This window comes from Pteronotus mesoamericanus, unplaced genomic scaffold, assembly GCF_021234165.1.
Source record: "Pteronotus mesoamericanus isolate MK-2021 breed Mesoamerican mustached bat unplaced genomic scaffold, CSHL_Meso_final contig_52, whole genome shotgun sequence".
Classification (NCBI taxonomy): Eukaryota; Metazoa; Chordata; class Mammalia; order Chiroptera; family Mormoopidae; genus Pteronotus; species Pteronotus mesoamericanus.
Window position 1 is genome coordinate 1,882,609 of NW_026555189.1, and position 15,063 is coordinate 1,897,671.

Below are 15,063 nucleotides of genomic sequence, written 5' to 3' on the forward strand. Positions count from 1 at the left end.
ATTAATATGAAATATCCCTGTTTACCTCTGGTAATATTCCTCTGTATTGACATCTACTTTGTCTAATATTTATTTAGCCATATCCACTTTCTTAAGGTTCCTGTTAACCTGGTATATCTTCTTTCATCTTTTTGCCTTCCATCTGTCTTTATATTTGCACTGCTCTCCTCAGGAGTAGTATATAGTTAGGTGTTACTTTTTTTAATCTAATATTACCATATTAGATTATTGTTTCTGCCTTGTAAATGAAGGGTTTTGTTCATTTATATTTAGAGTAATTATTGATAAAGTTATATTTAAGTCTACCATTTTTTTCCCCATCTATTCCATCTGTCCCTTTGTTTCTTCTTTCCTCCATTAATTGAGGTAAATTGGGTATTTATTATTGAGATTTCTCTCCTTTGACTTTTGAGCTGTATCACTTTGTGTTATAGTTCGATAATTTCTCTGGAATGGCACTGTCTAATAAAAATATAATGTGAGCCACGCATATTTACAGACTATTTCAATTTCCTAGTTGTCACATTATCAAAAATTAAAAGAAACGGGTGAAATCAGTTTAATATGTTATTTAACCAAACATACCCAAAACATCATCACTTCAACATGTAATAATTATAGAAAGCATTAATGAGATATTTTACATTCTAAAGTTACATTCGTACTGTCTTTTATGTGAATTTTATATATTGTGATACAGCCTATCACAACAGTTAAAGCAAAGGTAGTTCTACAAGAACAATAAAATGTGTTTCATAGAAGAATATGTATACCATTTCAGTTTTTCATTTAAATTGTAATAGCTAAAATTACAATTTCATTTCCTCAGTTTCACTAGCCACATTTCAAGTGCTTAGTAGATACATGTGGCCAGTGGCTACTATATTGAATAGAGTAGCTCTAGAGTTTATAATATGTAAATTTAACCTACCACAATCTAGCCTAAAATAATGCTATCATACTTCATTAACAATGGAATACTCCTGGAAGCAGAGGATGGAGTCAGAGAGCTATTAAGATTTTACACTGCTGGCTTTGAAGATGGATGGAAGGAATGTCGGTAGCCTGCAGAAGCTGGTAAAGGCTGGGAAACAGCTTCTCCCCTACAGCCTCCAGAAACAATGCAGCCCCACAGACACCTTGACTTTTGCCTACTGAGACATATTTTAAATGTCTAACACCCATACATGTATGTTGTTTTAAGCCCAAAATAAATAAAATCAATGGGATACTCCTACAATAGCACAATTCCATTTATCCCTTCCCATATTTGTGCTAAACTTCACATATCTTTTCCTTCCACTGATATTATAGACCTCACAGCACATGGCCATAATTTTTGCTTTAATAGCCAATAATCTTTTAAAGTTCATTATACATTTAGCTTGAATAACTTTCCTTACCATTTCTTATAATGCAGATCTGCTGGCAACAAATTTATCCACCTATTCCTCCTCACTTAAAAATGTCTCCATTTATTTTTAAATATATTTACTTGAGATATAGACTTTATATTTATCCTTTAAAAATATCATTCTATTGCCTTCTGGTCTCTACTGTTTCCAAAAATGTTAGTTTTAATCCTTATATATTTTCCCATGTATCTAATGTACATGGATGTTTCCTTAGTCTGGTTTTAATATTTAAAATTCTGTTTTTTGTCAGTCTGTAATTTCTCAGAGGGTGGTTTGTTTTTTTTTTTAATTCTGCATGAGGTTCTCTGAGCTTTTCTTATAGCAATGGATTGCTGTTTTTGATCCAATTTTTAAAAGTTCAGACAATATTTTTTCACATATTTATGTCTCTCTTTTCTGACTAACACTCTTTAAAAATGTACATTTCACCATCTGATACTGCATCACAGGTCACTGTAATTTAGTTAAATTTGTTAAATTTTCCATCTTTTTTTTTTGTAATTCTCTTTTTGTTCAGTTTGCGTGAAGTTTTACTACCAACATTGCATTTTTTCAATTCTAGGATTTCCATTTGGTTCTTCTTTATTGGTCTCTGAATCCCTTCTGAAATTCCCTATCTCTTCACACATTAATAATCCTATATCTTTTAAAACATTTGTACTATATTGTTATTTTAAAATTTTTATCTGAAAAGTATACATGTAGTAGCTGAGTTGCCCTTGGCCAATTTACTCACATTTTTCTATTTTTTGTAAAGCCTATAATTTTTTATTACTTGTTAAACACTGTATCTAGAAATGGCTCCTCTGTCTGAAATTGTCCTTTTAGATTTCTTTGTGTCCACAGCTCGTTTATGGCTTTAAAGGAAAGCATGATTTTGTTGTTGCTTGTCTAGGGACTTGTGGTTGTGTTGTTAAGGGTGAGGATCTTTCATTTCTTCCTATATCCTATATCCTAGAGGTATATCATCTCACTTAGGTTTTGTTATATAATAAAGCTTTCCAAAAACTTGTGGATTGAAACAACAATCATTTGTTTAGGTCACATGTCTATGGGCTGGCAATTTGGTGTGGATTCAACTGTGTGGTTTTTCTGGTCTCAGCTGTGGTCTCATGCATTTGTAGCTAACTACTGGTCACCTTGGAGGATTCACTTGTTGGCCATCTATCAGCTGATACAATGTGGGCAACAGGATGACCTCTATCTCATCCTTCGGCAAGCAAGCTCAAGTTTGTTTCCATGGCAGCTAGAAAGCAAAACTAGCCAGAGCATGAAGGTTGTTGAGGCTTATGCTTAAAACTGGCACATTGTCATATTCTATTGGCCAAACAAGGCACAAGTCCAGCCCAGATTCAAGAGATGGAAACATAAACTTTATTTCTTGATAGAAAGAGCTGTGAAGTCACAGCAATGGCACACAGCAATGCATCATGAAAGAGTTGAGAATTGTAGCTCTGTTTTGTTTTATTCTATTTTTTGCAATTTACAAAAAGTATAGTAGTTTGTTCTTTTTGAATTTATTATTTTTTTTGTTACTCTATATCTTTTTATTTTTTTTTAATTTATTTACTTTTTAAATACATTTGTCTTTGCCTTCCCCCCACCTCTTTCCCTTGCCCCCTCCCACCTTCCCTCCCTCAGCTCTTCCCCTTTGGTTTTGTCCATGAGTCCTTGCTATATGTTCCTTGACTTTCCCCTTCCCTTCCCTTTCCCTGCCCCCCTCTTCCCTCTTGTCTCTGTTGATTTCTTTTCCTTTCAGTGTTGCTGGTCATATTTTCCTTGCATCTTTGCATTGTTGGTTAGGTTCCGCTTATAGGTGAGATCATATGGTATTTGTCTTGAATTTATTATTTTTTAATTAAGCACTTGAATTACCTTTTCCAAAAGAACAAGAAAATCTACTTTTCTATGTTTCTTTGAAAAAAATAAATGAAATTACCATGGACTGCAATTAGTCCAAACTGAGTGCTCAATCCATGAATACCAACAGCACAGAGTAATCTTACAATGACTTCAGAGAGGCAGATGTATGTTTTATTCTATTCTGACTCAATGAGTCTGCACTTGAAGCAGTGTTTTTGGGGGGAGGTATATCATAAAAATTGCACCATCAACCTGGGGCATTTAGGTAGGAAGAAATCAGTTTAGACCAGGACTCAAATCATAGCATAAGGCAGATGGTTAAAGGAATCAGAGTTATATTCTTGGAGAAAGAATTTTCAATAGACAAATATTTATCTTAAATATTTCAAATATTTATAGATTTATTTGGTTTAATCATTTTTTAAATCAGGAATGAGGGGTTACTTATCTAAATTATTTTTTATAACATATAATTCATATAGCATAAAATTCACCATTTTAAAGTATAACAACTGAGTGGTTTTTATTATATTCAAAAGGTTGTACAACTATCACTACTATCTAATTCCAGAACATTTTAACTAACCCCAAAAGAAACCCCAGTATGCATTCCCCCATCCTCCTTCATCACAACCCCTGGGAACCACTAATCTACTTTCTCTCACCATAGATTTGCTTATTCTGAGTATTTCATAGAAATGGAGTCATATAATATGTGGTCTTTTGTGACTGGCTTCTTTCACTCAGCATGGTGTATTTAATATTCATCTATTCTGTAGCATGTATCAGTGCTCCATTCCTTTTTATGCCTAAATAATATTCCATTGTATAGATAGATTATATATTTTTTTAACCATTTGTCAGTCAATGGACATTTGGGCTGTTTCCATAAACGTTCACATGTAAGTTTGGTTTTCTTTTTAACGAAAGTTTTAAATTTGGGGATGTATACACCTCAAATTTTTGGGTCAATTTGGTTTACTCTATAAACAGAAGGGTTTATTTTATTCTTGAGAGAGAAATAGAGAAATAGCGATGCTAGAGAGAAACACTGATCAGCTGCCTCCTGCACGCACCCCAGCTGGGGATCAAGCCCACAACCTGGGCATGTGCCCTGACCAGGAATTGAACTGATGACCTTTCAGTAATGGGACAATGTTCCAACCAACTGAGCCATGGCAGCCACGGCAATTTGGTTTACTCTTGGAGTCAAAGTCATTACTAAGAGCAAACTGTCTACTGAAGGAAACTATATTCACAGTGGAATGAGTTTCATTGAAAGGCATAAGCTACTGGTCTCTAGAGTGGTAGAAAGGAAGGCTAGATGAGATTCCTGATAGAATACAGGATGTTCAACTAGTAAGAAGCAAGAGTATAGGGTTTAAGAGAAAATATTCTGAATCCTAACTGCTCAAGTTCAAATTTCATTTCTGCTACTTGCCAGCAATGTTACCTTGGGCAAACCACTTAATCTGGTTTAGCTTCTGAATTTCCTCCTATTTAATATAAAAGCATCTGTCTCCCTGAGGTTCAATTGCAGAGTACCCACCATAGGGAAAAAAAGGATTTACAGTTTTTTTGTATGTAAAACAATAAAATAACAAATAATAATCCAAGAATAAACTCTGTTTTGTGTAGTCACAACTGTAAACCTTTTGTCCCACCCTGTATATAAAGCTCCTGGCACAAGTACTGGCACAAAGTAAATACTCAAGTAATTGAAGTTACTATGATCATTTGAATTGCTATGATCATTATGAGACTTGAGTTTTAGAAATCCTTTTTTTTAAAAATAGAAATTAGATATCACTTTATCATTTTACTCTTCCACTCACTCACAATCTTCCCATTTCTAAGTTACTCAATGATTTTCTATCCAAATAAAGTCTTTCCAGACATAAGTAGGTAAAACTAATCTAAACGCTACATTATTCCACAGGGAACTGGTTTGTTTCAGATTTAAAGGGGAAAATGAAAATGTGGGTGTGTAGCCAAGGTATAATTCCTTGAGAGGAATCCTGTCTTCTTTAGGTCAGCAGGGAAGTGATTGGGCCAAATGACCTTATACATGTTTCTCCCAATATCCTCATGAAGAATTCTGTGGTTTAAGAGCACAGCCTATAAGTATGAATCTCTTAGACATCTTCCTCATACCCTCCAGGGAATTCTGATTAATTTCTCAACAAACCACCCATACCAGAAAATCAGGCCTATAAGGCAGATTTAAAGGAATCTTGACCAATATAGGCAGGGAGATTTGTAAAAACAAGTTATCTCAGCTCTAAGTGCCCTGGGCATTTAGTCTTCAAAACAAAGGCTCAGAAGACAGGGGCTTGGAGGAAGGAAATGGGCCTCTGTGGGTCAGGTTCATCTCTTCAACTGTACTCTGCAGCCCTCATTCTCAAGATGCAATCCACGGACCAGGAGCAGCATTGTCACCTGGGAGCTTGTTTAAAATTTTGTCTTAGGTTCCGTCCCCAGACCTTCTGCATCAAACTCTGCACTTGCCAAGATCTCCACAGATTGGTGCACAGTTAAATTCAAGAAGCATTGCTCCAATCTACTTGAGTAGCAACTCTGCTTTCTAAGAACTGTCATACAATGTTTTTCATTTCTATAGCACTTTGTAAATTAGTAAATCTGAAGACCCTTGAGGACAGGAAGTAGCTCTTTTCCTTCTGTGAATAGGACCTGCAGCAGTGTCTAAAATAGAATTGGCTCTCAAATACTGGACGTCTATTAGGAAGATATTTTAGTCCCACATACAACTGAGGGAAATCAGCTCAGAGAAGTCAGTTAGCCCACCTAAGAACTTACGAGCAGTAAAACCGGGATCAAACACAGTTAATAGAATAGGGCAGAGTGGTGACTTCAAACCCCAGGTCCAACTGACTCCAGAATTCCAGAATATATACAAGGTGGGGCAAAAGGAGGTGTACAGTTGTGAGTATCTGAAACACAGACTTTATTCTTGTATCACTATTTATTAATTATTGTGTTCTTTTTCCATACAAATAACTGTAAACCTACTTTTGCCCCACCCTGTACGTAGCATATATTGCTTACTATATACCAGGGACCGATCCTGAGCCTTTATGTGTGTTAATTGGCTTAAACTTCAAAAAAGTCCCATGATCATTATTATTATCATTTTACAAACGGGCAAGCGGAGGCACTGAGAAATTAGTACCTATTCAAGACAAGCCAGCTGGTAAGTGGCAAAGCTGGAATTCCAGTGCTGGCCCTGGAGCCCTTGTGGTCACCTACTGTGTTATGCTGCTACTAGCAGAAAGAGAAAGACTGACAGGAGGAGGGCAATTTGCCTACCTATTAAAACTGTACTTCTTCAGGAGGCCCCCTCCATGTCAGCTGCTAAATCTCCTATGGCCAGAAGACATGTCCTACATCCTAGATATCACTGAAATTGTCTGAGTTCCAAGTGGGAAATTCCACAGTATTCACAGACCCAAAGCCACAGAAGTAAAGACATCATTCACCTCGTACAAGAAGCCCAGGGTGCTCTCCCTGTGCTGGTACATCAGCTGCCTCTGTTCTTGGCTGATATTCCCCTCCCCCGATCTTGCAATTAGTTCACCTCAGCAGACTCCCAGCATCTTCCGTCCGATAGCTCTGAGCTCATTCTGTATACCCATAGGTTGGTTGCTCTTGACTCAAACCCTGTGTCCAACCCATGTACTACAGATTAGAAATGACACTCTGCTTATTGTTCCTGATGCACTGGGGCTAGAACTGCAACATCCTGTGCCCCTTTCACCCTCTAGGACACATCACCCTCTGCTTTGACATCCAGTCAGACACACAAACAAGCCAGGTTCTCACTCTAGAGGGCAGCAGGCTTTAGAATTCTCAGAAAAACATTTTCTCTCAGCATGATGTGATTTAATTAGCCCCCACCCATTGCAGAGATACTCTGAAGCTCTCCTCTTAAATGAACCAAATGGCATCTTTGAAGAAAGCTTTTGATATTGTCTGTATTCAGGACCACTAGGTTATTTAAAAACATTTCAAAAGCTGGTTCGCATTTAAAATATATTTTACTTTTAAATGACTGAATCGGCTCAGACCACCCCATTTTATGGTTAAAGAGAATGATGCTAAGAGGTTTTAAATTCTCCACTTTACATCAGTGACTCTCAAAATTTAGCATGTGTAATATTCACATCAGGAGAGCAACGAAAATGAGTTTGTTATTTCAGATTTTTAAAACCTACATTTTCAAAAAGGAAACTTCACTGATGCCCCCGCCCCACATGTCATCCCCCCTCCATTAATTCTGATGCAGGTAGCCCAATGCTTTGACAAATACTGCAACAGACTCTTAAGATAGAATTCAAGGGTCTATAAACTTGGATGGGAAAAGTTTTACATATTTGCTTTCAACATCTTCTAATTAAAATTTAGTGTTTCCTTCAATAACGGAAATAGACAGCAGACCACAGTTATATGAGCATGCCTGTGACTTTGTCACCAGTACAAGTAATGACTATTTTTGTATCACACAGGTTTTGCAGTTATCTCAAAATATCTTTTACATTAATCAGTTTTTCAAAATTATAGTTATGAGACTTGCTGCTATATCTCATCAGTGTTAATAAAAAAGCACATCCTAAATTTTGTCTTACTTCGTATTCTGATAATTGTAATTTAATAGAATTGGCTGCCTTTGTAATCTGGCATACATATATTTTAATGCATTTAAAAACATTCCAAGAAAAGATCTATTGGTTTCAGGTGAACAACTTTGTAATGTATCATCTGTACATTGCATTGTGTATTTACCACTCAAAGTCAAGTCTCCTCCCATCACCATGTATTCTCCCTATACTCTCCTCTACCTTTCTCTACTCTCCTTCCCCTCTGGTAATCACCATGCTGTTGTCTTTGTCTATGAGTTTTGGGTTTTTCTTTGTTTGGTTTGGTTTTGTGTTTTGCTTAATTCCTTCACCTTTTTAACCAATGTCACCTCAATAAATTCAATAAAAAACAAAAATAAACTAAAAAATAAAAGATCTATAGGCTTTACCAGACTGCTAAAGGTGTTCCCTGCATTTGAAAAAAAGTTCATGAACCTCTGTTCTCAGACCTTCCCCTGGCCATCTCTAACTCCTGGATGGTTACAGAAGTTGGAAAATGATGGTCACCTGATTCAGAGAAGCAAATCACTTAGCTGGGTTGAGCCAATCACATTCCCTTTCTTGACTTAAGAGATAGCTAACTGTCAGTGGGGGAAGACCCTGGGACAAAGAGGGCTATAGAATCAGGGCTGTGGTGAGTATCTCTGCAAGCCACAGATAGATGTGAAAAGACTTAAGAGAACTGGCCTGCAGAGAGAATCCAGCAGGCACATTGAGGAAAGCAGAAATCAACTCCATGACCCCTGATTTATGATCCAAGAGCGACCAAGAGATATAGACCATTCATCTGCACCTGCCCTGGACCTTCATGAGAGCCTCTTCTCTCGTTATCTACCTCCCTTCCCTTTCCTAGTGGAGTTTCTGCTTCTCATTACCAAGGCTGTCACTGCAGGTGCATGTGTGCCCCTTTATTACTCATTTCAATGCCTGCCTGGGTCTATGCACATCATCCCATAGCCATTTAGGGGCCAAGAATCTAGTGGGTGTTCAGACTTCCTGAGTGCATCCTTTCTGTGCCTTGTTTCTTTATCTGGAAAATGAGGACACTAACAGTATCAACAGAAGATGAGCATCAAATGAATTAATATATATGAAATAAATGCCTGGTACAGAGCAAGTCCTTGGTAATTGCATGCAATATGCTCATTGTTTCCAAGTCACAGGCCTTGGACTCTACATGATCTGTATCTGCTCACTTTGTTTTTCAACACAGCCCTAATCAGAGCTAATAGTGATGGACAGGCCCAGTTTGGGTTCTGGGCATCTCTACAAATTGGCATTCTACCTCAGCAAACTTAAACTTGCTCTTTGTAAAAGTTTTCCTTAGTAGGATCATAAATATTCTTTCTTGGAATTCTGCTCAATTATTTGAATAAATTTACCTATTTATGGGATCATCATTTATCCTGTACTGATAGATCTGCACTTATCTGGACCAAAACACATCACATCTCCACTAGCAGACAAATGGCTCAGACCCTTCCTAAGTCTAGGAACCCCTTAGCACATGGGGTGTGTTGGATACATGTGCAGAGCTGCGCACTCTCAGGAGAGCACAGTTACAAATGCACCCCAGCCAAATGCAATAGCAATAGCTCTGAGAAAGGATAGCAGCCTCTGTAGGATAGTCACCTGACCATGCACATCTCCTCCAAGGGTCCAATTTCAGATCTCAAATCTATGTGACTTAACCTCTGTACCTCTATCATTGACATACCCATCAGAGAAGTCATCTGGGGTTGATGTGGAATGGTAGAAAACCTTGTCTGAGACTTTTTCCTAACCATCAGGCAGTTTCATTGCTGCCTTGTGGTTTAGATTTTTTTTAAGTGACTGATAGAGGGAACAAACTTCAAAATTCAATTAGACCAAGAAACTCCATCCAAAGAAGATGAATAATATAATCAACCAAAATAAATGCTGGTCTAATTCTTAAAGTTGTCTGCAGCCAAATATTGGGAAATCTCCCATTTCTTTTTGGTACTTTTTAATCATACTAACATTAGAAAAGTTTTTGGGATAACAACATTAATAGCATTAATAATAGTGAGCATTTAATAAGTGATAGCTATATGGCAGACACTTTCCAAAGTATGTAACATGTGTTAATTCATTTACCTTTCCAAAAAATCAAGTAGATTCTATCATTTTCCTAATTTTACATATAGGCCCAGAGAGGTTAAGTGACTTGCCCAGGGTTACACTGCTGGTCATGGTAAAGCCAGGACTGAAGTTCAGGTACCTGGCTCCAAGGCCATATATTTAAGTAGGACATGATTCTGTCTACCCAGCATCCCTTCTGCTAGAAGTTGAACCCATTTTTTTCTTAAACATCTATAGAAAGGCAGAACTAAACCATTTGAAATAGTCCTTCCCACTGCCCTCAAAGAAGACAGCAAAGCACCTCTTCACCCTTTCTTCTGTTCTCTCCTGCAGATAGCAGTAGCACGCACTGCCCAGGTCCTCCAATGCTGCCACTGAGTTCCTGTGCAACTCAGCCATGTTCTTTCCTGGGAATAAGTTTCCTCTATAAAATCAGGGTGTTATACCAGGCGATTGGTCGATATTCTTTCCTGGTCTACTTGACTTTTCAGAGAAGGGAAAGCATCTTAGCCAAAGTAGAGGCCAAATAACCATGATCTCGCCATTGTCAGGGCTAGCTGATGTCCAGAACAGTGAGTGTTTCCTGACTCTGGAGATGGCTATCATGAGAGCAGCTGAGCAGGGAGGACTTCCCACTGGGCACTGCCCCCAGGCTGTCTCCATATCCCCCAGCCGTATTTTCAAAGTGTGGTCCCACAAACCACCAATTGTGGACTGAATGTTTATATTTCCCCAAAAGCTCTGTGTTAAAGCTCTAACCCATAGTGTGTTGGTGTTTGGAGATGGGGCCTTTGGGAGGTTATTAGGTTATGAGTGCAGGACCCTGATCTTGCGGGATTAGTGCCCATCTAAGACGGCCACTACAGTGCATGCTCGCATGCTGTCTCTCGCTCTCTCTCACTCTTTCTCTTTCTTCAGGCATATGTGCTGAAAAAAGGCCATGCAAGCACATAGCAAGAGGGCAGCCATCTGCAAGCCAGGAAGAGAGCCTTGCTGAGAACCCAACTGTGCTGGCACCCTGATCTCAGGCTTCCAGCCTCCAGAGCTGTGAAAAAATATACTTCTGATGTTTAAGGCACCCAGCCTGTGGATTTTGTTATGGCAGCCTGAGAAGGATGAAAAACCACAATCACCTGGGGAACTTGCTAATGGTATGTTCAGACCTTACTCTTGACCAACTACATCAGGGTCCTTAGAGTGACACCGAGAATCTGCATGCTCAGTAAGATCCCTCGGTGATCCGAAAATCACTGAAAATCATGACACTGGGGGCTCAAGGCCCAGGAAGAGTGACTAATCTCTTATTCTTATGCAAGATTCAGAATATCACATGTGCCAGCCCTGGACAGAATGTAAAATTTGGCCATTTTTCACCCACTTAGTTCCTGGACTTTATCATGGGAAATCGAGGGCTGTTAAGATTTCTGAAGTCAGGTTTTACCGACACACACACTTTCCGTGTGTCTTCCATCTCCCTGCTTTTCCAACGGCCACTGCTATGTACTTTGCAAGTAAAAAACAGAAGCTTCATTCGGCTCCACTCCAGGCTCTCAGAGAGTGTTCTTAGTTCCCTGATGTGATGTCTTGGTTCAAGTGGTGAAATGTCACCATCATAGCTGCACTGCCCTAGAAGGCCATGGCCTGAGCTTCGTGCTGCAACAGAAGACGCTGAAATTCCCTGAACATGTGTTAGGCTGCAGGGCATCATGATAATGTCCTGCCCTCTGGCCTGGAGCTGGTTTTCCAGAATGGGAACCTTCAGGCATGTACCTGAGCCAAACTGTGTTCAGCTAGGGATCTCCATGTTCATATTGATCACAGACATTGCATTAGCTTATACTAATAACATGGGTGGAAGTGAAGTGTGCTACTTCCAGAAAGCTTTGAGAGCCTGCATGTGATTTGCTGTTTGATTGTCCATGCCAGGGCCACAGACAAAAAGTCCTATCAGCATGAGAGATAGAGGCAGAAAAGTAGAGCTGAGCCCCCAACCAGCCTACAATGGACAGGAGCAAGAAAACCTTGTGTTAAGTCAGTGAGACTTTAGTAACTGTTACTACAGCAGAATGTAGCCTGTCTTGAAAGCATGACTCTTACATTAGGATGCACAGTAGAATCACCTGGAGAGCTTTAAAACAGCAAAGCCTGGACTCACCCCAAAGCAAAGTGGTGAGTAAGACACAACCACACTCTTTAGCTATTGAGAGAATTTCACCACAGTTATCTGGACTGGGGTACACTGGGAATTTTTCAGACTGAAGGTTGGGGGGAGAGAGAAATAGCAATGACTTACTAAGCATATAGAATAATTTAATGTCTTTAGTAGCAATTTAAGAGCACAGTGGCTTATGGATACCTCTAAGTACCAAAGGCTATATTTATTGAATAACAAGGAGCATTGAGGAGTCCAAGTTGGTTGTGATTATCCTGGATAATGTGACAGTTTACCTCATCTACCACCAGATATTCCTATCCTAACCAGTTTAATTAACTTTTGCCATGTGGTTCACTGAGTCCAGAAATGCAAAATTATCTGACTATATCTAGGGATTTGTCAAACATAACCTGAAAAAAAAAAACTACTTTTCATTTACTGTAAGGAGAGAAAGGAAGGAGGAAGGAGGAATTCAGTAACAATGTAAATGGATCACTGCAATTCCATTTTCCTAGACCCACCCTTTGTTTTAAAAACAAAGAGAAATTAGTTGGACATGTGACAAACAGACCAAAAAAACCCCAAATAATGAAAACTTGCTCTGGAAAAAATAGTATTCATTATTATTATGCCTAGGGAGATTGCATCTACGAAGCAGCTGGGCTCGGCTAGTCTCCAAAGATAAGGGGTGGAAAGGGAAGAAAAGGCTGTTACAGAGATCGTGCTGCTGATACCCAGAAGAAAGCCACCCTCTTGATAATTGGCTAAGATTTTAAAATTAAAATACTGCTCATTTGTCTGACCCAGAATTGCAGAATTACAAATGCATATAAATCTTCCTTTAATGGGAGAAAGTCTCCGGGCAGGAAATACAGGCTTCAGGTGCCCCTTTTGAAGTTGAACAAAAACTCTGACATATTCCAGTCGCATCCTCCACCTCTGGACTGCCAGCCCCATACTGATGACATAGCGGGGAGGGCAGCTTCTCTGGACGTCAGGTTCACTGCCGTACACTGCCTGAACTCACCAAGAGATATCCAGAGATTTGTGGCTCTTTCTCAGCAGCTATGAGGGAGACTGACAGGAGTGAGAGAGACAAGGTGCCCATTCATGAATGGCTGATTAACTTTCTGCAATGCATTTGCCTGTGAAATATGTAGACATGGTTTCTAAAAACTAGAATCACAAGCAGTTCTAGGAAAGTGGAACAGTATAGGAAGACAAAGACTAGAGTATAAAAAAAAAAAACCCCAAAAAACTTTCATTGTTAAAAAAAAAAAGAAAAGAAAAGAAGAAAAACTTCCTGCTAAGTTCCCACCCTGACACATACACATCCCTGGCAGACATTGTTAATCAATCATGGCTGTCATTCCTGCTGAGTCCAGATGTGGCCAGAATCCTCAACATCTTATTCCGGGTAGTCACTAACAGTCAATGCAGGTTAGCATGCATAATGAGCACTATGCTCTCTGTCTCTGAGTTTGTGATTAAGGAGAACTTCCAACGCAGAGCAGGAAATCCAAGCACTTGCCAAGTTGCATGAGGCAAATACTTTTGGCTGCCTAGCCAACAACAATTCACCTCTTCTGAAAAAGCTCACATGGTAGCTACTTCTTCCTTACATAGCCATGTGCTTCAAGGGAGGTGGACCCCAGTTCTTTTCCCAGGCAGTAAATTATGTGTGAGCTAAGCCAATCACAAAGTTCCATTTCCTCTGCCAATGATTGCATAACTGTGACATAATGCTGGCTATGAGACTTGATGGGAAGGCTGGGGGAGCACCTGGGAAAGGTTTTCTTTTCCGTAGGAAGGAAGGGAGGAAAGGGAGAAAAGGGGAGGGGAGGGGGAAGGAGGAAAGAGGAGGGAAAAGACGGGACTCTCTTTTGCTGAGCATTTATATTTGGATGTGGTACTCAGGCCATCTTGCTACCGAGGCAAAAGCAAGGCTGAAAGATAAGCCATTGTGCAAAAATTATCAGAGTAAAATGATTTTAAATACCTGAGTTTTTCATCCACTTTAAGATTTCTAATTATGAGAGGCAAGAAAACCTCTGTTTAACCAAGCTGAGTTAGAACTTTTGTTTCTTATTGCTGAAAAAAAATCCCAATTGATACATCTGAGGGTCTCTGGGAAGGTATGCAAGGGAGAATGTCAGAGGGGAGACCAAATGCCCACAAAAAGCAGAGAAAGCAGCACTACACATTGCTGATGTCAGCAAGCAAGGTGGGATACCTGGCTAGGAAAAAGAAATAATAATAAATAAATAAATAAATAAATAAATAAATAAATAAACCTCAGTTAAGAAAAACAGCTAAGACTGCTGCCTAGAAGGTCGAAGAGAGGTCCCCAGTTTCCATAACTAGAGACAAAATAACTAAACAGAAAAGGACCACCCTCCTCCAATTAATCATTTGCCAAGCATTCCTCTCACTTAATGTTTCCTATTACCCTATAAGGTAGGTTGGTTATCTTGCAGGTGAGGAAGGTAAGTCACAGAGATTAATTAACTTCCCCCAGGTCATCAGAACATCAGGGCTAAAATTCAATTCCAAGTCTCATTCCAAAGTTCAATTTCTTCTACTGTATCATCTACTGCCTTCCCAAGAAAAAAAGTAGGAGCTAGAAATCAACATTTAGGTTCAACTGGTTGAACTTCTTTAACTTATCTTATCTAGTTACAATAATCACCTTACTTGGGACTGAGGCTGCTGGTGAGGGCCATGGCTTACTAGGGAGAAAGGAGAGGAATTTCAGACCAACAGTCCAATCAGTCTCATTAATGATAAGTACAGGACTTCTGAGGGCTCTGCCACCAGTAGCAAGAAACACTGGCCCCCTCAGACTGTTGATTGTGGTGACATTGAAGGAGTG